The following is a 25613-nucleotide window of genomic DNA, read 5'->3' as shown; positions in this document are numbered from 1 at the left end:
AATATGAAGCATTTTCTTCGATCTGTAGAGATTCGTATGTTGGGATCCAGAAGTGATATAGACACTGTAAAGTGGTTATGGATTTTTAAAAATATCTTGGCTGTTTTGCTCACTGCTATTGTTCTTGCTAGTTTTGACATTATTCTCTTCTGTAACCAGAACAAATATGTCACTCTTCACTAGACAGAATCGGTAACAAAGTATTCCTCTGTGTTTGGGTTGTCGTGGGTTCAGAAATCAGGTCAAGTAGTATACAATTGATTTGAAGTAAATTTTTCCACACTGAGTCCTACATTTAATAGATGTTCAGGTAAGCTGCTGGAAATTTTCTTTTATTGTGGGAGGAAGCATCCAGGCGCTACCTCTACTTGGGGAAGAAATTGTATCTTTAGAGATATTTAACACTTATAGAACTTTTGGAGATTGTTTTTGACAATTTTGTTATGGATCCATTTTGGAGAGAGGGAGTGTTAAAATACGTTTGACCTTACTGGCAAAGGGACTCTGAAGGTACTTTGTTAAGACTGCCACCAAATGTCAGGACTGCCTGTGGTGTCCCTCTCAGCAAGTAAACTTATCTGTGTATTTTTCTATCTGATATATTCTAAAGTTCTCTTCTTGTTTTTTTTAATTAATGATACAAATTTCAAAGTATCTTATAGTGAAAGCAGCTACCGAACCCTTTCATTGAGTTCTCTCAGCTGCTTCGCTGTGCTTATCAAATGCATCCTGATCTTTGATGGGAATGGTTCTCATCATTTCACCGCCATCTGTAGTCTTTCATAAGTAGGTTAAGAAAACGATCTCAGCATAGACCTGAGACTACTCTTTAGCCTTTGTGACAGTCCTGAGACTGCTCCCTAGCCTTTGACATAATCCTAACACTGTTCCTTAGCCTTTGAAACTTCAAAGGCCAAAGACAGAAGGGCGGTGACTGAATTACTATTCCTCCGAGGTAGGCTCTGTTCAAATTATTCTCAATGCTGTATAAGAGGTCAATTACAAACACAATACAATTATTGGACATCAGAATTATGAAATACTTTAGATATCATCTAATCTAACCTAATCTTTTTATTTTGCATAGAGTATGTGACATACTCAGGAAATTATAAGTGAGAAGGGAGGCAGGGGAATATCTTACTGTAACATCTAAACAATTTGCTGGGTACTTGAGCACTAACCGGAGATCACTTTGTAGTTATTTCATTGTTATTGAAAGGTTATTGTATCTTAAATTATATACCTCGAATTTCCTTTCATCATAAATACAATCAGATAAATAGCTTTTGTCAAATAGATAGTTTTGTTGCCTGAGAATCTTTGGGTGTATTAGAAATATTATTTCAACAGAGATTAATTACTCAGGTCTGGAAAAGTCAAAATTGGAGGCAATCAGCCAAGTGTACACTGACCCTGGAATAATCCAAAGAAACTGTCACTTCTACTAAATCTCCGATGTTGCCTGATCATAGTTAGTAAATATTTCTTTTGAAAAAAAGACTCTGGACAGGCATTCTGGCTATTTGACTCATTTGATTTTTGTTGATTTAAACTTAAGAATACAGGAAAGCCAAAAAGTCATGGTGCCTGTTTTGTGTTGGCCAACTACTCCTCAGCATGGGGCCTGCCCAATACTTTTTGTCTTACTAGTTCTTGTTTTTGTTTGATATTTTGTTTTTGTTTGATAGAGGGGGGGAACATGAAGTTAGGGTAAGATTGTGTGTAGGATATGGGAGGAGTTGAGAAATGGGTAAGAACTTGATCAAAATATATGAAACACATTCATAGATAATAAAAAGAAAGATAAGCATTATTTTGGAAATTGTAACTAGGCAGACACATTACAGGCCTTCAGTAAAACTTCCATGGGGTTTATGCTAAAATTAGGTCCTTGGGACTAGTGAGCAAGTCCTGCCACGGGGGTGGGGGGAGGCATTTGAAATATATTTATGGTGTCTGAATGTCAGAAATGGTGGTAGTGACCTTGCAGCCAATAAATGCTTTCTTGTTGCAGGGTGTACCTATTTAGAATGAGTAGCATTATAACACTTGAATCAACAAATGGATTTCAGGGAAGGGATGAAACTTTGAAATCCTAGTATTTCTCCAGGTACATGGTTCCTAGGATGTCTAAATGACAAACCATGCAATTTATATCAATGGATGAGAATTTATTACTAACAGTAGATGTCTTGTGAACAAACTGTATATTCTTAATATAATTTTCTGTACACACAATACTGTCATTCAAACCTATGTAACATATGGTTAAAGAAATGGTCTTTTCTTTATTTAAATGATCCTTCACTAGGGAGGGAAAAAAAGCTATCTTGCCTGGACCAAAACGCTGCTCTAAAACCATGTGAATGATTTTACAAGTTGGTTGGTCAAATACAAATCTAAATAATTCTTACATTTAATATACTTGTGTAGTAATTTAGAAAACACTCTTGGTCCCTCAGTCTGCTTTTTTAAAATTCAAAGTGTCTTATAACATATACCAGAATTAAATATGAATACATTAATATCAATTTGATCTATAAAATTTTTCATGACTCCTTGGAAGTAATAGGCTAATCTTGTAAGTAAAAAATGGTAAAGGGGTTACTAGGGAAAATATTTTTGATTCCAAACCTGTATATAAAATATTCTTTAGAAACCCAAGCCACAGGAAAGAAATCCTATTGTGGGTCTAATATGGGAACACTGGTCCTTTAAGGTTTAGACAGAGGGTGGAAGTGCCAAGAAAAAGCCATGGCCTTTGCAGAAGCTATTTTCACAGCTTTGCTCTGACCTTGTCAGGAGATTATAGACCTTCAGTGGAACTTTCTGCTTTATAGGGAAAGATATCAGTGTTAAGAGAGGGCACGGGCCTGTCTTGACCTTGGACTCTCTCGAGACATACAAGAGCATCTCAGAGCAGCTTGAGTGACAGAGACATGCAATGATTCTCAGAAAGTTAGGAATGATCTGCACCAGTAAGCCAAATGCCTTCAATTACATACAATTCCCACTTGTCTTTAGTTTAAGGTCTGTGAGTGGGGATATTATTATATGTAGAAAGAAACTGAGGCCCATAGAGAGGCATGATGCTATAAGCAAGGACAAAACACTGAGGATATTTTTGTCCTAATATCCCTTATTTCTATCACACAAGACATGAGAGAGGAGAAAAATTTCCTATCATGCAATGTAGAGTTGAACAACATGTGTTCTGTCTCTGCCCACTCATTGGCTGTGGGACTTTGGAAAAGGTTTTCAAGTTCTCTGTGTATAATGTCTCCATTTATAACAGGAAGATAGTAATATCAGACATTTACTGGATGGTTACTGTATACTATTCCTATTTTATGCATATCAATTCTACATATAACTGTTTATGCATATTAATTCCTTTAATCCTCGTGACTACTTATGAGACACTATTTTATAGGTGAAGAAACCAAGGCACATGGAACTTAAATATCTTGTCTATGATCACAAGCCAGCAAATATTAAAGACAGGATTTAAAGCCAGACCATCTGCAACATTTTGCAACTATGTAATACCTAGCACATTGAGTTGGCATGAAGATTAAACAGGATATGTGCAAAAAGAAAAAAGCCAAGCCACAAGCATTGGCAAACAATAAGTACTTGATAAATATTAGTTATTATTACTGGCTTTCCTATATCCCAAAATACTGACTAGTAGCTTATTGATGATTCCTTGTCCCAAGAACCTTCTATCAATAACACAATAACATATATAATCATTTTTATGATTGCATTACCAGCCATAGAAACTGCACAATTTGGGATTAGATTATAGATTATCCTAGGTGATCATATTATCTCTTTGTATTTTCTATAGAGTCAGAAGGGCTTAGGAGATGATTTTGAACTTACATACAGAGTGACTGCTGCTATTATGTAATGGGATGAACAGATAATCCTGTGATTAATATGATAATCATAATCATCATGGGATGAACATGAATCACATGAGAATTTTGTGTATGTGGATTCTACATCCATAGGGCTGGATTTCTACTTTTGAAACATATCCAAATGATGGTGTACTGACTGGTTTTGTGTCAACGTGACCCAAGCTTGAGTGATCACAGAGAAAGGAGCCTCGGTTGAGGAAATGCCTCTATGAGATCCAGCTGTAAGGCATTTTCTCAACCAGTGATTATGGAGGAGGGCCCAGCCCATTGTGGGTGGTACCATCCCTGGGCTGGTAGACCTGGGTTCTATAAGAAAGTAGGCTGAGCAAGCCAGAGGAAGCAAGCCAGTAAGCAACATCCCTTCATGGCTTCTGCATCAGCTCCTGCATCCTGACCTGTTTGAGTTCCAGTCCTGACTTCCTTTGGTGATGAACATCAGTGTGGAAGTGTAAGCTGAATAAACCCTTTCCTCCCCCACTTGCTTCTTGGTCATAATGTTTTTTTCAGGAATAGAAACTCTGACTAAGACAGATGGCAATGCTTATGTCCTATGGACACCATGGAGAGTAAGAAGACTTATATACTCTGGTAACATCAGAGTCTTCTTTATAGCTGCTATGGTTTGGGAGAGGTATGGCTGACTACATTTGATACGCAGTGAGTATGTATCACTGCATAAAGTGAAATCCAGCATTTTGTTTGTGTGAGGAATGATATATAAATGAGGGACTATTGGTGAACAATCATAAATTTAGCAAGCCATCCTTAAGCATACTGCCCCATGCATGGCTGTGTGCTAACAGTTCCTGTGAACAATGAAAAAATACATCTGATGTGCAGGCTGTACATTATTGTGGGCATTGTTGGCTTTGGTAAAGCATTCTACTTTCTGATCCAGTAAACTAAGAGGACTTTGCATGTCCTAATTGAACTTTGGATGGAAAGTGGTGTAATTATTATTGGTGTACACAAATTAGTAATGCCAATTATGCCTATTTAGTTTTGCTGGTTGTAGTTAACACTGTCTTTTCTACTGCATATTCTTGGCATTATTTTGTCAAAGTAATTTCAGAGGACATACAGCATGAATTTTCTCTTCCTGTTTAGATAATCTGAGAGCTTGAATGTTCTGAATAGTAGCTGTAGACCAGGACACATATACAGACTTGGGTGTACAGGGTTAATGAGGCAGCAGTAGGAATATGAGAGGGAAAAAAGAAGAAAAAAGAAATGAATATAGTATAAGAGAAAAATGTATGCTTTTCTCAAAGTAAATTAACAAGAAGAGCACAGGAAATAGGTGGCAAATTTGGATAATAACATTTTGACAAAGGAGCTGTAAACATTCAATGGAAAAAGGACAGCCTATTCAACAAATGGTGTTGGTCCAACTGGCACTCAGCATGCAGAAGAATGAAAATAGACTCTTTCTTATCTCCTTGTACAAAGCTCAAGTGTAAGTGGATCAAAGATCTCCACATTAAACCAGGTACACTGAAACTATTAGAAGAGAAAGTAGGGAAAACCTTAGAATATATAGGCACAGGAGAACATTTCCTGAAGAGTACACCAATGGCTCTTGATCTAAGGTCATATATTGACAAATGGGACTTTTTTGCAAAGTTTCTGTAAGGCTAAGGACATTGTCAAGAAAACAAAATGGCAGCCAACAGAGTGGGAAAAGATATTTATCAACCCCACATCAGATAAAGGCCTAATATCCAAAGTATAAAAGGAACTCAAGAAGTTAGATGCTAGAGAATCAAACAATCCTATTAAAAACGGGGTATAGAGCTAAACAAAAAACTCTCAGTTGAGGAATATCAAATGACTGAGAAGCATCTAAGGAAATGCTTGACATCCTTAGTCATCAGGGAAATGCAAATCAAAACAACCCTGAGATTCCACCTCACACCAGTCAGAATGGCTAAGATAAAAAACTCAGATGACAGAAGATGCTGGCAAGGATGTGGAGAAAGAGGAACACTCTTCCACTGTTGGTGGGGTTGTAAACTGGTACAACCACTGTGGAAATCAATCTGGCAGTTCCTCAGAAATTTGGACATAGTACTACCTGAAGATCCAGCTATTCCACTTCTGGGCATATACCCCAGAGACACTCCAACATACAACAAAGATATATGTACCACAATGTTCATAGCAGCTCTATTTATAAGAGCCAGAAGCTGGAAAGAACCCAGATGTCCTTCAGTAGATGAATGGATACAAAAATTGTGGTATATTTACACAATGGACTACTACTCAGCTATTAGAAACAATGACTTTATGAAATTCCCAAGAAAATGGATGCATCTAGAGAATATCATCCTGAGTGAGATAACCCAGGCACAAAACAGCAGACATAATATGCAGTCACTGATAATTGGATACTAAACCCAGAAAGCTCTGAACACCCCAGAAACAACTCACAGGCTATATGAAGCTCAAGAAAAACAAAGGCCAGAAATGAAAGCCTCAGTCCTTATTAGGGAAAAAATGTATAGCACCCTCTCAGAGTGTGGTACACCTGGACCTTAAATAATCAATAATCCAAGAGCTAAGAATATAGCCTTGTGTCAATTTTCAGTATTTAAAGATCACAATGTTTAATCTATACTCACCAAGAAAACTGTTTCCATGTTATGTTCTTGTCCTATATGTACTTCATGCTTATGGTAACTAGTGGTATTTCAATGCATCCTATCAAACCTTTAAAGAATTAAGTACTGACAAAAATATTCCTATAGTGTTATGCCAAAATGCCTTTTAAAATCTGTATATGTATTCCTCTTTTTTAAAAATAAAGTTGTAAGAGAGAAAAAAAATAATTAAAAAAAAAAAAAAAAGAACATTGGACCAGAAATCAGGTAACATACAACTTAAGTTGTCCTCTATATTCATCTGGTTGGGAGATCATGCCTGAGTTGCCTCACCCCACTGTGCCTGGCAAAGTACTCATACCATTTGTTAAAGTTCAGATCCGAAGACTTTGCTAGGGTAACAGGGGAAGTACTCTTTCCCAGCGAACATACCAATTGGATAGCCAATATTAAATAGTCATCCCTAAAGACATCTATACTGATAAATTTACATGGACTCAACAGGATATATTTAGGTACACACACACACACACACACACACACACACACACACACACGGGGTGGGGAACAAAGAGACAGAAAAACAGAGAGAGGTAGGCATATAGTAACAGCGAAAAAAAGGCCATGATTTTTTTGAAAAGGGTATGGAGAAATATTGCAATTATAATCGCAACAATTAAGGATCTGGGCTAGGGTGCTAAGGAGAGGAGAGGGTGGCTGGAAGAGGAAGCACCTTCATAGAGAAAATGGGAGGAGTAGGGGGGATGGGATTAGAGGAAGGGATAACATCTGAAATGTAAATGCAGAGAATATCCTATAAAAAAGGGTCTGAGCTAGGTATTTTGCTAAACAACTTTAGTATCTTCCTCTTACCTTGGAATGGAGGAACAATGACATTTGGTTTTTCATTGTACATATAGGGGGTTGGAAAAAATATTCAAATGTGTGCCCAATAATTGTTAATCCTATCTTGACATTTTTAGGGTTTTTTTGACATTTATTTAATACAATATGTTGCCCCAGTTGTTGAAAATTGTGTGTGTGTGTGTTTGTGTGTGTGTGTGTGTGTGTGTGTGTGTGTGTGTGTGTGATGGAAAGGACACATTTTATTCTACTCTTGTATGGTTTACGTTAGTGATATTTCCCAATACCATAAAGAATGAAGAAAAAATGATGGCACAGGATATTGGATTGTTGTCTCCAAATTCTGTCAGTCACATTCTCTGTGTAGGTTTATTTGAGCAAGATGAATTCCAAAGTGTGAATTATTGTTTCTTGGTCATTAGTTTTATTTAATAATGAATTGGAGAAAATGAATGTACTGTTTTTAGTCATTTTTATAATTTTCTGCTATTAACTCTTTATAAACTACTACTGTATGTACTTGTGTGCACGGGCGCATGCACGTGTGTGAGTGTGAGTGTGTGTGTGTATGTGTGTGTGTGTGTGTGTGTGTGTGTGTGTGTGCTCGTGCGTCTGCACAAAGACACTTTATGTTTTTATTTAGATTGGGTCACAAGGCATAGGTCATGGATAACTTTGAATATGACAAAAGAAAAATGCTTGGATATAGAGCTTTAAGTGTATTGTTTATCAATCATAGTTAATATTTTATATCCTCTAATGCTGTTTAAGTAAGACTCGTTAGCCCAAAATGTTATAAAACAGAAAATAATGTGAATCTAAGAAATAAAGATCTTTTTATATCAAAAAAAGAAACCATAACACTATGAGAATTAGATGTTTTACTATGATTTGTTTCCTGCATGTAAAAAAAAAAGAACCAATCAATATTTTTCCCAAATGTGCTCCTAATCAACTGGGGTTTTATTGGAACAATTTTTTTTTCTATTTTATAGATCCTAATCCCCAGTCCGTGAGCTGCAGTTACAGCAATGAGCCATGATACTTAAATCACAGTGTACTTTAGACGATGCCCCTCTCTGCACCGCCATAATGCAGAACATTTCTCGGGTATGCTATTTAAATATACAACTCAGCATCTAGTGACACAAAGAACCCTTCCGTGCCATTCATTATAATAGAGTGTGAAAGGCATAACTCTCAATCTGGGGTTTCAGTGCACAATAAATCCAACCATACACTGTTGGCAGCACACATAATTATAAAATATGCAGAATGCTTGTTATTAAGTGGTCGTATGGAGAAGATCTACTATGGCATGTAGGACATATTTTGGAATGGCACTACAAGCAAAGATTGATTTTTTAAAATCTCCACATCTCTCCTATATTCTTCATTATTTAACCTCTAAGAATTGTTAAGCATTTAACGAATGGGAAAAAAGAGCCATTCACAAAGACTGACAAATAAATTACTGTTTGCTTCTTAATCTTGATTTTGGTTTAATATAAAATTACTTCACATAACATTTTTAATGTTATATATTCACAAATAGGGGCTGACTGATATAAATCAGCTGAGAATTATCAAAGGAGCCACTTAATAGTCTTAAAATCAATGAAAGCCATTTGTAATTTTTAACCATTTGATTTCTGATGGATAAATCACAGTTCTTTGATTAATCTTTATTCCCAGCAGATAGTCTTTCTGCACGTTAAAACAACAACAACAAGAGCATTAAAAACATTCTCACATTTTTCTGCAGTGAATCTACTGCAGTTAACTGTAGGACACTTGTGGAAGAAGCAGAGCTCACAGGGATTGTCTGAAAGCCTCCAAGGATGCTATGAGCCTCCGAGGGGAGAGGCTGCAGGCATGTAGGGATCAAAAGTAGGCTTTGCTCAATTGATGCTGGCTTTGTGCATCTTAGTATGGTACTTCCCAGGGTGGCATGCTGTTGTTTTGCTATTCTAAGAAATATTTCCAGTACCAATGACAGAGATGTCTTCATCATACGTTCTTTTTCCTGTCTGAAAGGGACTTTCTTCTTTTAGAAATTGTGTGTGTGTGTGTGTGTGTGTGTGTGTGTGTGTGATGCTGAAGATTAAGCTCCAGGCTCTGTACAAGCTAGAAAAGCTGTCCACCACAGTGTTACACTAGCAGCCTGGAATGGAGTACTATAGGATACAGGATATCCTGGCATGAGCTTTAGTTTCAATAGGGGATTCCTTGCTGGAGAGTCTAAGCTGCATACAACCAGAAATCCAGGTTTCCCATTGAAAAGGAACCTCCAAGTAAAAGCTCAACCTGTGTAATTCCTGATGCCTTTGAAATATGAAAGGGTAAGTTATATGCTTGCCAGGTTACTCATTAAAGCAGTCTTAGAATGAAGTTCTCTTCGCTTTCCACTATTCACTGGTGACACGCTCTATTTTTTTCACTAAATATACTTAGTACACTTGCTGCTCATATACAGAGTACAAGTACTCAAGTCAGGCTGCAGGAGTTCAGCTCTCAGTTCTGCTACTTATTAGCTGCATGACTCAGGCTAAGTTACTTAACCTCTCCATGCCCTAATTTCTTCATTTTCAAGCCAGGAGTAATAATAGCAGTGCCTAATGTATTGAATTGTCAAGATTACATGAACTTGAACATTTCACTTAACTTTGAACTCTTTTGGTTAGGAAACGGAAACCCAACTTAAACTGACTTGAAAAAAAAGGTTATTGACTTATATAACCTAGAAGTCTGGTGATCATCCCTTTTTTTTTTTTTTTTTTTTCTATTGGCTCTGCTTTAAAAATGCAAAAATTTGACTTAAATCTATGTGCTTCTTTGGGGATCAAGGGAGGGACAAGAGGGTGGGAGAAGGAAGTGGAAGGAGAAGATCAGCAAGTTCTTCCAGCAGGGCTTATAAGGCATACAATGTTATATAAATGTTATTTATTGTTAGTGTTAGTGTGCATTACTTTAATATCCAATGTTTTCTTTCTAGGTTTTTCTTTACTTCTCATTTCTCTGCCTATTACCTTTAACCCTCAACTAGTTTGTTTTTATACTCTGTGTCCCTTACCATGCAGCACCTTCCATCCACATTGCAATTGGTTATCACTCTTTCCAAATACAGATTCCAATGACTCTTACCTACTGCAGTGCCAGACTGGATTTCATATGAGGTGCAGACAAAGAGAAACACAAAAGATTTACACTAAGTGATGCAAATTATAAAAGGAAGGCTGCCAACAGATTTGGAAGGAAAAGAGGGTACTGAGTGGAGTTTTATATGATTGGAGTATATCATCGACGTGTATAGAAATGTTACAATAAAACCTATTTACTTTGTGGACTCACTATATGCAGAATTATTTTGAGAAGCCCATGATGAGAACATTCATGATATGCAGTCACTATCTCATGAGACATAATGTATGTATTTGCCATAAGTTGACAACAACAAGAAAGTGAAAAGACAGGCATACTCATAGCTGTTGAGCCATGAAAAGACTGCATTTCATCTCCAATCTGGAAGTCCTTTCCCAGCTCTACAAATATAGGAAGACGTTTTAACAGTGTTTGGTGCTATGGGGGGAAAGTTCCACATGCTATATCTAGCCATCTTTCTAATTAATGTCACTTTCAGTTTCTTTCCTCATTGTACTTTTGAATTCTCTCTTCTTATTATTTCAATATAGGTTGTAGTATCACCACAATTACAGGATCAAGACTGATCGGTTACCATGATATTTTAGCTAACTTGGGCTATTTAGTGATTTTTGTAGCAGACTGGCTACAGAACAATACTCTGTCTCAACACACACACACACACACACACATACACACACACACACACACACACACACACACACACACACACACACACACACACACCATGATATCTCTTGGAATATTAAAAAGATAAAAATCAATATGGAAAAGTAGGGAATATCAATGGCTTTGAAGGCTGTGAAATACCTCCACTGTGCTATAAAGAAGCATTACTGATAAAACAAACAGCAAACCAATAAAAAACCAGAACCAACAAACAAATAAACCAAAGCCCAAACCAAACCAAATTAACCAACCAGAAAACAAAAACAAAACCTACAGAGGAAAACTAGAGTAAAAGCACCCTTTAAATACAAATCTTGTCCTTCCTGGGTAGAACTTGTTAAGCACTTAGAATCATTTGCTTTAACAACCTGAGATATATCCCAGGCACAGATTCATGTGGCCTGGGGCTGAGGCAAGGAATCTTGTGGGAAACTGAAGGATGGAAGAACCTGCTTCCCTAGCCTAGTCTCAGGAGGCTTAATGACATGCAAATCTAGGAAAGGGTGACTACAGGTCAGAGAAGTGAGATCCTCTTTAGAGACCTTGCTCCCTGTGTTTTTCATCATATGAGGAGTTCTCTAACATGGCATTCATCAGAAATGTCCAATAACCTGAGGTATTCAAGAGTTTAAATTCTTTGGTGTCACTTCAGGAAAATGATTGTGTGTGTGTGTGTGTGTGTGTGTGTGTGTGTGTGTGTGTGTCTATAGTGTGACCCTTTCATGTCCATTTCCTCATAATATACCAAGTGATCCCATCACTGTTCCCCTGGGAATGTGACTCTAAGAAGCACTATCTTTTGAAGTGATAAGAGAGGTGCCCCTTTTGATGTCCCTGACTGAGTCCAAAACAGAAACCCTTTTAGTTCTAGAGAAAGGAAGGAAGCAGATGTTTCCATTTGAAATGGTTCCCAAATATGCATTTGTGGTAAGAAAATGTGAGTGTTTTCCAAGCATCAGGAAGATTACTTCTGTGACTGGGAAACATGGACATATGACCCAGTGTGTGCAATGAAGGGGAAGGGTGCACAGGGAGACAACATTACATCACAGCTCTTTCCAGCTCCTTTTGTTTGATTTCCTCTCATATACAGTCTGAAATCTTTCTTTTACATCTTAAGACAGCTGCAAGTTCTAAATAATATCTGTGCCTCAAAGTTCATTCCTTGGACAATTATCATTAGCACTACCTGGAAGCCTTTGAAAATATAGATTGTTGGGGAACTTCCTCTAGACCTATTAAAGCAGAGTTGGAGTTTAAGCCAATTGTCCAGATGTTTCTAATGTATGTTAGCGTCTAAGACATATTTATTTATATAAGTTACCTTCTAAAATTACCAACATTGAAGTCTTCTGCACCTTTCATGTCTCTATGACAACTCAACTTCCAACCAAGGATCTGCTACTGTCTACAGAGTAGGTGATTATGAAATTGTTGATTAAATAAAGCAGCCTCCATTCTCTGGAATCTTAATGCCATTCATCCCAGGAATAAAATTATATGAGTTGATCTTTATATTGATCATTTAAATTTTTCAGGGTGTGTAATTTTCAGTATGTTAGAGATCAATCAGGTAAAGCAGGTTTGTAAAAGGCTTCCAGGGCATACTAGTAATACGTGTGCATTCTTAAATACCACAGGGAACAGGGATATGTCGACTGTGTTAAGGTACCCTGGTGATATAAGTGAACTTCAAGACACACTTTTGTGAAAGAGGGTCCTGGCTTTATCAACTTGAAAGAGTAATTTGAAAAACAGTGGGAGTCATACATTGGACTGAACTTGGGAAGTCTCACAGAAGAGTTGGGGAAAAGACTGAGGGCCCTGGAGGGGATAGGAACCCCACAAGTAGACCAACAGAGTCAACTAAGCTAGATCCTTGAGAGCTCTCAAAGTCTGAGCCTTAGAGCATACATGGGCTGGACCAAGACACCAGAACATATATAGCAGATGTATAGTTCAGTCTCCATGACTACCTTGTCTGGCCTCAGTGGGTGAGGATGCCTAGCCTTGAAGAGACTTGATTTGCCAAGGTGGGGGGATACCCTGGGGGAACCTCCACCCTCTTGGAGGAGAAGGGTAGGAAGATAAGGGGAGGGATTGTGTGAGGAACAACCAGGAGAAAGGGGACAAGGATTGCGATGTAAAGTGAATAAATAAATGCATAAATAAACAAACAAACAAACAAACAGTGGAGATTGCTACCTTTTAATTATCTAAAGGCTCCACAATATCAGAACAGACATTTGACTGCTTTTTAAATAATATTCTTTAGAAGTCTATCAGGATTCAAAGTGGCATCCTAGGAAGGAGTTTCTGTGAGATCGTGTACATCAGATGATGCAGGCTAAGGGCTGGAACCTGAAGAAGCACTTTGAAGGCTTCCCTACTGACAGTAACTTTGAGTCGAGGACAAGTAAGCTCCCACCTTTAAATAATGGAGAGGTCCCGCTGGAAGCCCTGCTCCTTTATACTGATCCTTACATGAGAGTTACAGCAAAAAAGACTGAAGGAGGGAGATAGGATGATGGGCGAGCAAGTGGCCAGAGTTAGGGAAACTAGAAACTCAACCTTTCAAACAGGAACAGTTGTAGTGGCTTTGTTAAGTTGGACATCACATTCTATTTCTGATGGGAACGGACAGAGAAAGCTCCCTGCAGAGTGGCCCGTCTTTGGCTTTGGAAACAGTTGGTGTGCCAGCCTTCACTGCCTATTTTGGCCTGCTTGACATCGGTGGTGTGAAGGGTGGAGAGACAGTTCTAGTCAGTGCAGCAGCCAGAGCTGTGGGCAGACAGCTAAGCTCAAGGACTGCAAAGTTGTTGGTACAGCAAGGTCTGATGAAAAGGTTGCCTATCTTAAGAAACTTGGATTTGGCATGGCCTTTAACTATAAGACAGTGAAGTCATTGGAAGGAGCTGAGGACAGCCTCTCCGGATGGTTATGACTGCTACTTTGATAATGTAGGTGGAGAGTTTTCAAACACTGTTATGCTCCAGATGAAGACATTCGGAAGAATTGCCATCTGTGGTGCTATCTCTCAATACAACTGCACTGGCCCATGTCCCCAAGGCCCACCCCCAGAGATTGTTATCTATCAGAAACTCAGCTTGGTTCATCGTTACTCAGTGGCAAGGAGAAGTCAGCCAGAAGGCTCTGACAGAATTGATGAACTGGGTATCAGAGGGTAAAATCCAGTATCATGAATATATCACTGAAGGATTTGAGGAGATGCCCGCAGCATTCATAGGAATGTTGAAAGGAGAAAATCTGGGGAAGGCCATAGTGAAACCATGAAAAAAAAAAAATGGCCCACAGATCATCCCTGGAGGATTAGCTTTTTACCCTTCAGTACAAATGTATATTGCCTTATGTAAGATGTAACTGCAAGAAATTTGACCTATCTAATAAAACACATGTGTGATTTTTTTTCACAAAAACAAGTCTATCAGTATATTTTTGGAAGATATTAGAACCTTTCTGAAAAAAAATATCCCATAGACAAGTGTCCTCAAAAGAAAGATGCAAACAAGCATTTAGTATGCAAAGATCATATTATGCAAAATAAATGGCTCTCAACTGGGGTGCTTAAGGACATTATTATGGCAACCATTATTATCTAACCCGTGACTTTCACCTAAGCTATTCTTAGTGCTACTAAAGCTGTGTACATATTCAGATATTATTCCTACTGTGGTGAGAATAGCTGAACCCAGCCAGTGTGGCCTGCTTGAGAGGAAGTCAATAAAAATATAATAAATGAAGATGTGACCTAGGTACCACAGTGTGGTGAACAGGTCAGGAGACTGAGGTTGCAGACACTTGATTAATATCATCACTGGACAAGTTCCTTGGCATCTTTCTGCCTCAGTTTATAAACCAGAAATTTATCTCCCAAGCATTCAGGCATGAAGAAGTGAGAGGTATTACACTTGATAAAATCAGAACCTTCATTGAAAGTACAGTTTCCTTGCCACATGTGGTGGTTTGAATGAAATTGTTTCTCATAGCTCAGATGTGTAAATACTTGGTTCTGAGTATTTGCGTATCTGAGTTGGTGGTGCTGCTTGAATGGGTTGTGGAGCTGTGATCTTGCTGGAGGAATTATGTCGAGGGAGGTAGCTTTTTGAGGTTGCAAACATCATGGCAATTCCACTTGACCCTGTTTCCTGCTTGTGGTTAGAAATGAGAACTCTCAGCTGTGCATGTTGTCTAAGCTTGATGCATATTGCACTGTCCTGCTGTGATGGACTCTTATCCCTCTGTAACCATAAGCCAAATAAACCCTTCTTTCTGAAATTGCCCTTATCAAGGTGGTTTAGGACAGCAATGGAAAGGGGACTAACACACCATGCCATTGCCTTATTAAAAGAAGTAACAAATTATAAGCCTCAGAAATTGGATACATTTTCCAAGCTATGTCCTGAGCTTAGTTCAAGTTTTAGCTATATCTCCTTTCACTTGTAATCCTGGACCTTGAAAATACATGTTCAAAATGGTGACTCAAGGCCCATGTAAGAGAGAGTGGTATTTTATGTGTAGAACACAGAGCAAGATACATCAGGAAAAAAAATTGTTAAAAGTGGTCCAAACTTAATGAATTATTTCAGCCTCCTTTTCATTTCAGCTGAAGCATTTATTAGAAGACTCTTAATTAGAGCAGTTCATTCCCTGAGAATTTTGAGGGACTAATCCTCTGCTGCCTTCTTTTTAATAAAAAAGAAGTGTGTGCTTTTAAATTGGCTGTTTTTGCCATGGAATTGATTCAACAGCTCCACTGAAAGGCACAAAAAAGGGTGGAGCATTCTCCGTATGGTCTAAGGGCAACAGCCGGACAAGAAATAAAGAGAAACCATAGTGTAAACAAGAAATAACTGTAAGACCTGCTTGGGTTCAGACATCCTCAGCCCTGACCTGTTTGTTCAAGATGAAATCAGGAGTGTGCTCTGATTGGGAATCAAGCTGGTGATGATTGTGTTGCTCAGGGAGCTTTATATTTTGGAATTATGTCACTTGTTTGTGAAGCAAAGAGAACTCCCAATCTCCTAGGTGATGGTTTTAGTTGAAAGATGAAGTTACAAGCACCTGCAATCTTGCAAAGTTTCAGTTTTGGACCCAGTGGGAAATAGAGTGCCTTGATCCATTAAATAGCATAGCAGTGTGCTTCTGACAGGATTTTGTGTTTCCATGGAGTAAATATAAAGAAAAACATAAATAGTAATATTACATCAGGCTAAGCAAAATTTTATCCCCCTTTTCAGTAATATAAGGATATATTTCAGGGCCTTGAAAAATTCTTGAGCCATGAGTGGAATGCCAAGTCTCCATGCATTGTTGATGTAGAAGAAAACCTGGGTCATACAGAAATCTGTGGAGGATTAAAATACTGAGAAAGACAAGAGGTTATTGTGCTATTCTACCAGGGCTGGACAAGATGCTATCTAAATGAATCAGAATACTCTCCTCCCATCTCTCTTTCCCTTTACCAGTCCCTCTCAGTCCTCTTCATCTTGCACATCTCTGCACTTCCATCTGCGAGCTCTTTTATATATTCTGTTTCCCTGAAGTAACATGATTATGTGGATAGGAACAACATTTGAACTAATACCCAAACCCTAAATCCTCTGGTTCTTATAAATGACTTACTTATTTTGAAACAAGTAAATATCATCCATGGTTACATGGCCTTGAATTAAGGTTTCTGGGAGCATCCATTATTTGGTGGGAAGTAATCTTTCAAAGCCAGCTTTATGTGGAAATCAGAGCTATTCATGACAACTGAAACACTTTAGTTATGAAACCTGCAGCATGCTAAAAGGACCTTCCTAAGTATTCTAAAGTGACCACTGACCCGTTTTAGTGTGGGTCAGAGCTTGAACTTCAAAGCTTGGAGGGACTTTAGAGATCACCCGTTTCAAAGAGTTTGAACTGTATCTTCTCTGTGCAATCACTTAGAGTGTGTGTTGAAGCCTGCGCTCAGACAATTATCTCACCTGCCTCATTATAATACGTATCACAAAACTCAGAAGAGTAGGTATTGCTGACTCTGTTGTCAGACAGGCAAACAAGCCCAGTAGCTCTAAGCAGCAGTGTCAATGTTACATTTTTAATAATTAGCAATGTTGTGACTGATAATTATCAGAGTTGGGATGTGACCGTGTATTCTGTGAGTTCATCTCAAAGGTCAGGTCTTTTCTGTACTTAACAGAATTTTTCTTGTCACTGTTTGAGAGCACCCAGTCACTGGTTTGATGTTAATACCTCTCTCTCAGGCTTTCTTACAGAGGCACATTTGAGCCTAGTATCAATGTGCACTGGGCTTTGTTTCAGGGAGGAAATCCCTTGTATACAATAGAATTTGGACTCACTTGTTTGCTGTAGCATGGCAGGGACTCCACCCTCAGACTCTCACACCTTTCTCCAGTTTCACAGTTTTTTCCTCCTTGTTGTCTATCTTTGTGCTGAAAAGCTAGTTAGTTACCAGGTCACAATGAACTTGGCACACTAGACATAGGAGTTGAAATTCCAATTTCTACAGAAATACTGCCCAGTAGGAGCTTCTAGAACAATAGCAACAATCTGTTCTTATGCTGTCCAGTTTTTAAAAGATGCCATCTCAAGGGAAAGGAATATGTTGTAGGAAGAGGAACCAGAGTTTTCCAAATAAACCATGACTGCACTGAACCAGGAGGTTCTTGCGGTAAAAGCATGTGTATTAGAAGAAAAAGAATATGGAATACTGGAAAAGACTCATTTATATTCTACAGAAATACACCCTCTGAGAGTAGATAGAACACCAGGTCAAGTGTGCATCTATAGCCCATGAACTATTGTGTCTTAGGATGAGTACTACTTTGTGTTATATGTAAAAAAGACAAGTTGGAATACCTTCACTTGTTTGATAAATACTTGTTTGTCTTGTGAAACTATCCACCAGATATAAATATGAGGAAATGATCTTCAGCCTCAACATGCTTATATTGTTGCAGAAGAGACAGATACGTTTTAGAGAGAATGGTGGAAAGGCAGAGTTGGGGTCTAAAAGGAACAACATTTTTTCCACTAGGAAAAATGAGGGCAACCTCATAGACATGGGGTGCTATTTATGAGGAGGCTCAAAGGTTATAGACTAAGGTATCATAAGACTCACATGATGTTAAGGATCCTTCAAAAAATTCAAAGAGTCACAGATATGTATGCTCCAGTTTGTCCTACAAGGACTGAAGTCAAACCTTAAAATTAAAACTTAGTTCTGCTCTACTGACAGGAGACTGAGAGCATGGTGAGGCTGAGAAGCCCTCAAAGACTCCTTCTCTTCTAGGCCCATAAAGTACATTTGCCCATTTGACAAGTGGTTATCCTTGTGCTAAGAAGGCTTAGGTGTTTGAAAGAACTTCATAATTACTTTCAAAGTTTGAGAATGTCTATTCAAGAACAGACAGATTCTAGCACCTGGAAAGCAGAGAACTAACTGCCTTGAGGTCAAGGTTAGCCTGCTAACAGAGCTAGCTAGGGGCTAGTTTAGCAAGTCCCTGTCTGAGATTAAAAAAAAAAGAATAAAAGAAACAAGTGAACACACAAACAAGAACAGATTAGAGCACTGGTAGAGCCCAGGAGTTAAACACGTGGGCTTTGGCACCTGACTGCTTAGATTTGATTTTTCTGATTCATCATTCAATAAATGCGTGACTCTAGGCAAGTTATGTAATCTTTCTGTACCTCATAAAATGTTGCTGACAAGCCTCACAGGGTTGTTGTCAGGATTAAGTGAGTCAATTCGTGTAAAGTACAGAGTGCAGTTCTGGGCACATAACAAGCTCTCAGTAAGGTCTGCTATTTCTGTCATGATCATCACCATTATGATTACCATTCAATGGCTTCATTTCTGGAGTTCATACTCCTGAGCCTCTGTAATTGTCTTGCATGAGAATCAGCCCCCTTTTGCTGTTCTAATTTTGTCATTTTCTCAATTTCTTCGTCTTGGTAGGTGCCTCAGCCACTGCACTAACCTAACTTACAACAATTTAAAATACTCCCTTCCCTAAGTGCAGCTTGGCTTCTGTACTGCGAATCTACAAAGTTGCCTGATATTGGCAACATGTTAAATTTTGACATTGTACAAATTGTTAATTAGCCTTATAAGCACTCTGTACTCCATTTTCCAATATCTGTCTGTCTGTCTGTCTGTCTGTCTGTCTGTCTCTCTCTCTCTCTCTCTCTCTCTCTCTCTCTCTCTCTCTCTCTCTCTCTGTGTGTGTGTGTGTGTGTGTGTGTGTGTGTGTGTGTATTTTGGTCATGGAACACTTCTCACTGTCGCTCTTGGGGTCTGTGCTTGGCACTTAATTACATCTTGGCTGCTCTGATGTCTGGGCAGTGCTTTGGCTGCATCGCGCAGCCCGCCTTGCTGTTTGCTTATGATGTGCCTTCTGAGGCCCAGTTCACTCCCAGAGAACACAGAGCCTGGCACTACCACTCTGCATGTGTTTTCATGCATCAGCAGGCAGGAAATGGTAGAGGAAAACAGCACACCAACTTGAAGGTTGGTGCTGAGAAACAGATAAATCCAGTTCTGCCATGTAAAATGATTTGGTGACATTACTTTTGTGTGTATGTGTGTCATATAGAAGTGATAAGGACCCTTCTTATAATATGATCATTTTCTCTGTCCTATCTCTCTTCCTTCTTCACAACCCCCAGCCCTTCAGCCCTGTGCTTTGGAATTAGTCACTGGTAAGTGTCCCAAGCAAACAGATACCCAAAGTCACTTCTGGGTGGTGATTCTCCTTAGAATAGAACTTTAAATTAAATTTGGGTTGCCAGGTATAGTAACAAAGAGACAAAAGTAAGTAAATTTGAACTTCAAATAATATTTTAGTTTAGGTATGTATGGCCTTTCTTTTTAGGTTGTACTCACAATATAAGGATAGGTCTTTTTGTTTATCAGAAAATAAAATTTTGTTGGATTATGTACATTTTAATCTGGCAAGTCTAAATTAGGTATTTTAGATAGCCACTTAGGTAGTAAAAACTAGTTAACTCGAGAAACTCAGAGCTTTTTTCTCTCACTGGCCTGGCTCACCACTTCCAGTCCTAGCTATGTACAGTGTCCCTGAATTAATTAGAAACGTCTCTGAAAACAAGTATATAACCTGGAGAGTGTTACACCTTGAGACTTTAACGAGCATGCAGTTAGTTCCCTACCCCAGTCTAATTTAGTAGGTCAGTTCAATGATTATTTTATAAACTGTGAAAACGAGACACAAGATAGATGAGTTTCTTTTGGGAGAGAAGAATCTGTGCTATGACAATGTCTAGGTGGTACCTAAGAATGGGTACTAGGATGGAGAGTTCTTTTACAACAGCAGTTAAGAGGTGTTGCCTCTCCACCCTCTAGTTAAACTGTCAATCCATCAGCATTGGCTTTCCATTTGGTTACCATTACTTTATCTCTCATCACTAGCAGAGGTAGTCTGAGATCCCAGATCTTAGAGTCAGGCATGTGTTCAAGTTTCTAGTCTGAGACGACTCGGAAAAAGATTCATTTTTTGTTTCACTTTTCTATTTTATTTTTAAATTTTTTTTATTCTTCTCTTATATAACACATCCAGACTGCAGTTTCCCCTTCTTCCCCTCTCTCAATCTCTCTTCTCCACCTCTCCTGTCCCCCAAATACACTCCCCTTCTCCTCCTCCTTGACAAGAGCATGCCTCTCAGGGATATCAACCAAACAGGGCACAGTGAGCTACAATAACACCAGGCACATACTATCACATTAAGGCTGGATGAGGCCACCCAGTAGGAAGAAAGGGGGCAGCAAGCGTGCAGACAAGTTAGAGACGGCCCCTGCTCTCACTCTTAGGAATCCCATAACCACACTAAGCTATTTAGCCATAACATATATGTGGAAGACCTAGGTCAGACTGCTAAGGATCCTTGATCTCTGAGAAACCCCATGGATCCCAGTCAGTTGATTCTCTGCTTTTCTGGTGTCCCTGACTCCTCTGGTTCCTGTGATCTTTCCTCCCTCACATATGCACGGCTCCCCGAGATCTGCCTAATGTTGAGCTGTGGGACTCTGCATCTGCTCCCATCTGCTGTTGGATGTGGTCTTTCTGGTCCCTCTGATGATTCTCTTAGACTCCAGTCCTAGAATACCGTGCAGATCAAAGTTTTGTGTTTAGGTTGGTGTCTCAATCCCTCCACTTGAGACCGGGCCTGGTATTGGTCTAACTCAGTGGTAAGGAGGTCATGAAAGCACTGTATGTATAAAATCCTTAGAAAACAGGACACTGACAAAACACATTTTTCTTTACTTTTTAAAGAAACATTTAAATGCTATTATATTTACTTAATACATATTTAAATAAATAATTCTTTAGAATGTTTATTATTTGTGTGCACATGTGTTACTTATTATACATTCGTGTATAAGTGCAGGTGTTCACATGTCATGATACATGTATGTAGGGCAGAAGACAACACTCAGGAGCCCATTTTCTCTTCCACCATGGGTGATAGGGAGAGAGCCTAGGTCATTAAGTTTGACAGCAAGCACATTTACCTGCTCATCCATTTTCCTAGTCCTCCTTGGAAATGCTTCCAAAATGTCAAAATGCTTGTTGGGTAGACAACTAGTCCAAGTTAGCAGGCATACCTTATAACTCTTCTCCTGGAGTGTGAAGAGATATACCTATAGGCAGGGTGACTGTAATTGGTGGGTGTTGCTGTGGGATCTGAGAGTTGTATAAGGAAAGGCATAGGGAAAGAAATCTATGACTGGACTTGCTGCCCCAATATAGACTTCCAACCACAGAATTTTGCTAATGATGGACGCTAAGACATGGAAGCAGTACTCACAACAGGGCTGGGGGGGAGGGTGGAGAAGGCTCCCTTAAAATATTGCGGGTGGCATTCACCAGTTCTTAAGGAAAAGCTCCAAGTTTGAGGGGACAGGTGGCCAGCGGAGGTTTTGAATCCACCAGTGGGATTTATCCTCCCTCTGTGTGCCCAGGATAAGATCTGAGAGCCAGGGAATGTTTGTAAATGGTCTCTCTCATTTAAATAAATCCCACTTAAATATTTATCAGATCATGAATATGCATGTTTCTCTCTCAGTGCTGGAAAGAGAACCGGGAATGTAATTTTTAGATGGCCCATAAATAATGTAAGGGGGAAAAAAGGGATCTTTGTTCTGAGTTGCCTGTGTATTTACAGCATCTCAAGAGATCTCAAAATAATGGACTGATTTTTCCCCTTCCCAGCCTAAGTGTTCACTTAGAGCTTCACCTTTTCTGTCTTTAGGGTGATTTGCACCGATTTGTATCCTCAGGAGAAGATACATGGAGGCAAGAAAGTGAAAATGGTCAACTTCAATAATTAGTGAGTTAGCTATGGCAACACTTCCCTGGCTGGTCTTCTCCTAACTGGCCCTGCTTCTCCTTCTTTAGATGCTTAAAGGTAACGGCCTAGAAGCCACTTCTTTTCAAAAAATGTTATATATGTATATATATATGTATATATATATATGTATGTGCACATATATACGAGTGTGTGTGTGTGTGTGTGTGTGTGTGTGTGTATTTCGACTGCATTTATATCAGAGTACTACACATGTACAGTAACCGTGGGGGCTAGAGGAAGGTGTCACATCCTCTGGAACAAGAGTTACAGAGGGTTAGTAGCCATCATGCCAGTCATAGGAAGCAAAATTGGGTTCTCTGGATGAGCAGCCTTAAGAAAGGCAATGATGCTGAGATGGGAACCAGTGTCTTCCTTAGCCATAAGCACATAGATGTGGCTAGCTGTCTGGTAGAGTTCTTGATAAAAGGAAACAGGGCAGTTTGGGTGATAGATGTGGGTATGTGGAAATGTGGCTAGAATCTTAGGAGGAGAAAAAGCTAAAAATTGACAACTGTGATTTCACATTTCAATTTGGTTAAGAACCAGCTGTGACTGGCAACCAGGGTGTGAGGAGAGAGAATGTCCCCAGCTGTGGCTGGCAACCAGGGTGTGAGGAGAGAGAATGTCCCCCTACACAAGTCCTCTTTACCAGAATCCATGTCTCATCCAGAGTTGCAAATTTCTGGCTTTCATATTAGGCAAGATGCGCTTTCTTTGTGTCCCACTCTCTTTTATCAGTATGAGGAACTGAGAGAGTACAGTACCACTTATCTCTCTGCCTCAAAGCAGCTTTAGAAAAATAACACCTCTTTCTGGTGAATAGGAGCACTGAAGGTGGCTGTCAGTGTGGAGTGCTAGCAAGAACATTTTAAACAGAAGAGGAAGCAGGATATACACTGCTAGCTTCAGCACTTCCTGGTAGAATGATGGGAGAGCAAACCGCTTAACCTTTCCGTGCCTCTACTTTCTCATCTGTAAAAGAAAGACCATGGCAGTCACTCTGCTAAAGCTACTCGGAAGCTAGAAGGAGGTGATACATTTTGTAGGTTGATTGCAGAGCCTGGCACATAACGAGTGCTACTTTAAGGGTAGATATTAGTTCGAGGAACTGGTTCTTCATTAGCACTCAGACTTTCCCCTAAAGTTGGAATCTTTCATGTTCCTTAAGAAAATAACCCCTTGCCTTAAAGTTATGCAGTCTTCTGGTGGAGAAGAAAGATTTCAGAGTAGGTTGTTTTGAAACATAAGCTCTAATCCTGCCTGCTTTTATTTTATTAGCTGTATAAACTTGGGAAAACCATTCTGTTTAGGGATATAGATTTATTTCATCTCCAAACCAACAGTACACGGGGAAAGTTCCTGGAAGTACAGAATGCTAGGTTTTATTTTGAACAATATTAATTAGAATAACTGAATGTTTTTTCATTTCAATAGATTCCAATCAAACAAATTTTGATATCAAAGTTACATATTGGGTCAGGTCAGGAGAGTAAGTAATATATGGGAATAGTTTGCTAATTTTGTGTTTGAACACCCAGAGAGCAAAATATATAGATGCTAGAAATAGAAATAAGATCACCAAAGCTCCAAATAGTTTATTAGAGTCAATGGGGAATTATAGGGTCCAAAATGTCGCCTTTGCTTCCTATTTTACATCTTTCCCATTTCTACATTTGTTAAACTGAGAGGAAGTAGCACATGCAGATACAGTAATAAAAGCAGCTAGAATGTTCAGTGACAGTCCCAATTTTGTGTCTTCCTTCTTTTTATTTATGAATATGATTGTGGAATATAATAATATTAATTTAATATTGGTGCCTTTAAAGAAGTTTAAACATTATCATAAGCAATAATAGCTACCACTTATTGAGCATATTTCCTTTTATCAGATACTCTGCTAATCATGTTCATAGTATTTTATTTATTTTTTTATAAAAGCTCAATGAAATAGATGCTAATAAACATTGCAATTTTACAGATACACAGAACTTTGTTGCTCAACTCCATAGAGCTGATCAATGCCACCATGAAAACTGAATCATAAGATTTGCCTTAGAGAAACAAAAAGAGGCTATTTTCAGACCCATTGTCTTGTCTCTGAATTAAGAAAAGATGGCTACCAGACTACAGATTTCTGAAAATTTGCTTGATAGGCATAGTCCAGGCATAATGGTGCTCACATGTAATCCTATTACTCAGGATGCTTAGGCAGTAGGATTGTGACTAGAAAATGACCCTAGTCTGCAGAGCAAGAACCCAGGCTCAGACAAACAGAATAAAATAAAAACAACTGAAAGAAGCTATAGTCTGGAAGTCACTGGCTTCAGGTCTTTGAGGGCTATTAATGAAGGTAGTCAATAAAACATCTTTGTATCTTTTCACTTTAAAGACCACAAAATAATCCATTTTTATTTCCTACGAAACGATCTCCTACATGTTCTCTAATATCTGTTCTTTACTTTCTAATTATATTCCCCCCTCAGGTTAATACAGCCAGATGATTGAGCCCATCTAGCTGTTTGGCAATGACCTCAGGGTTTGGTCTGTCACGGGGCGAATCTGGAAAGGAACATAAACTATGTTCTAATTTAGTTCCTCCTTATTTCCTTTTAATTGATATATTTTTTTTGATACAGAATTTTTCTGTGTAACAACCCTGGCTGTCTAGGAACTCTCTTTGTAAACTAGACTGGGCTCAAACTCAGAAATATGCTTGCCTCAGGTGCTGAGTGCTGGGATTAAAGGTTTGTACCACCACACCTGACTATCTTCCTAATTTCTAATATGCAGCAGCTTAAGCCAAGCAAATCCAAGATTTCAATTTGTTTCTGATTTTTAAGGTTTAATATTTACTACGGCCTGGGAGGATTTAAAACTTTGTCAGAAACCCTCAACCCCCAAATTTGACTAATCTACAAGATGCACATGGATAAAGATAGAGCAGAGATTGAAGGAACGGCCAACCAATGAGTATCTCAATTTGAGACCC

At 38.8% G+C, this 25613-nt stretch overlaps 1 protein-coding gene and 1 pseudogene across 2 annotated transcripts in view; one reads left to right on the top strand and one right to left on the bottom strand.

The window, feature by feature from the left end:
- GRIA3 (glutamate ionotropic receptor AMPA type subunit 3) overlaps positions 1–25613 on the bottom strand; it is a 257663-nt gene that overhangs the window by 149196 nt on the left and 82854 nt on the right. The window lies entirely within an intron of this gene.
- LOC308415393 (prostaglandin reductase 1-like) lies at positions 13565–14521 on the top strand (annotated as a pseudogene). The gene has a single exon. The product of its transcript is annotated as a prostaglandin reductase 1-like (transcript).

The sequence above is a fragment of the Micromys minutus genome (assembly GCF_963924665.1).
Source record: "Micromys minutus genome assembly, chromosome: X".
Lineage (NCBI taxonomy): Eukaryota > Metazoa > Chordata > Mammalia > Rodentia > Muridae > Micromys > Micromys minutus.
Note: the sequence above shows the minus strand (reverse complement) of the source record. Positions and strands in the feature narration are given on the sequence as shown.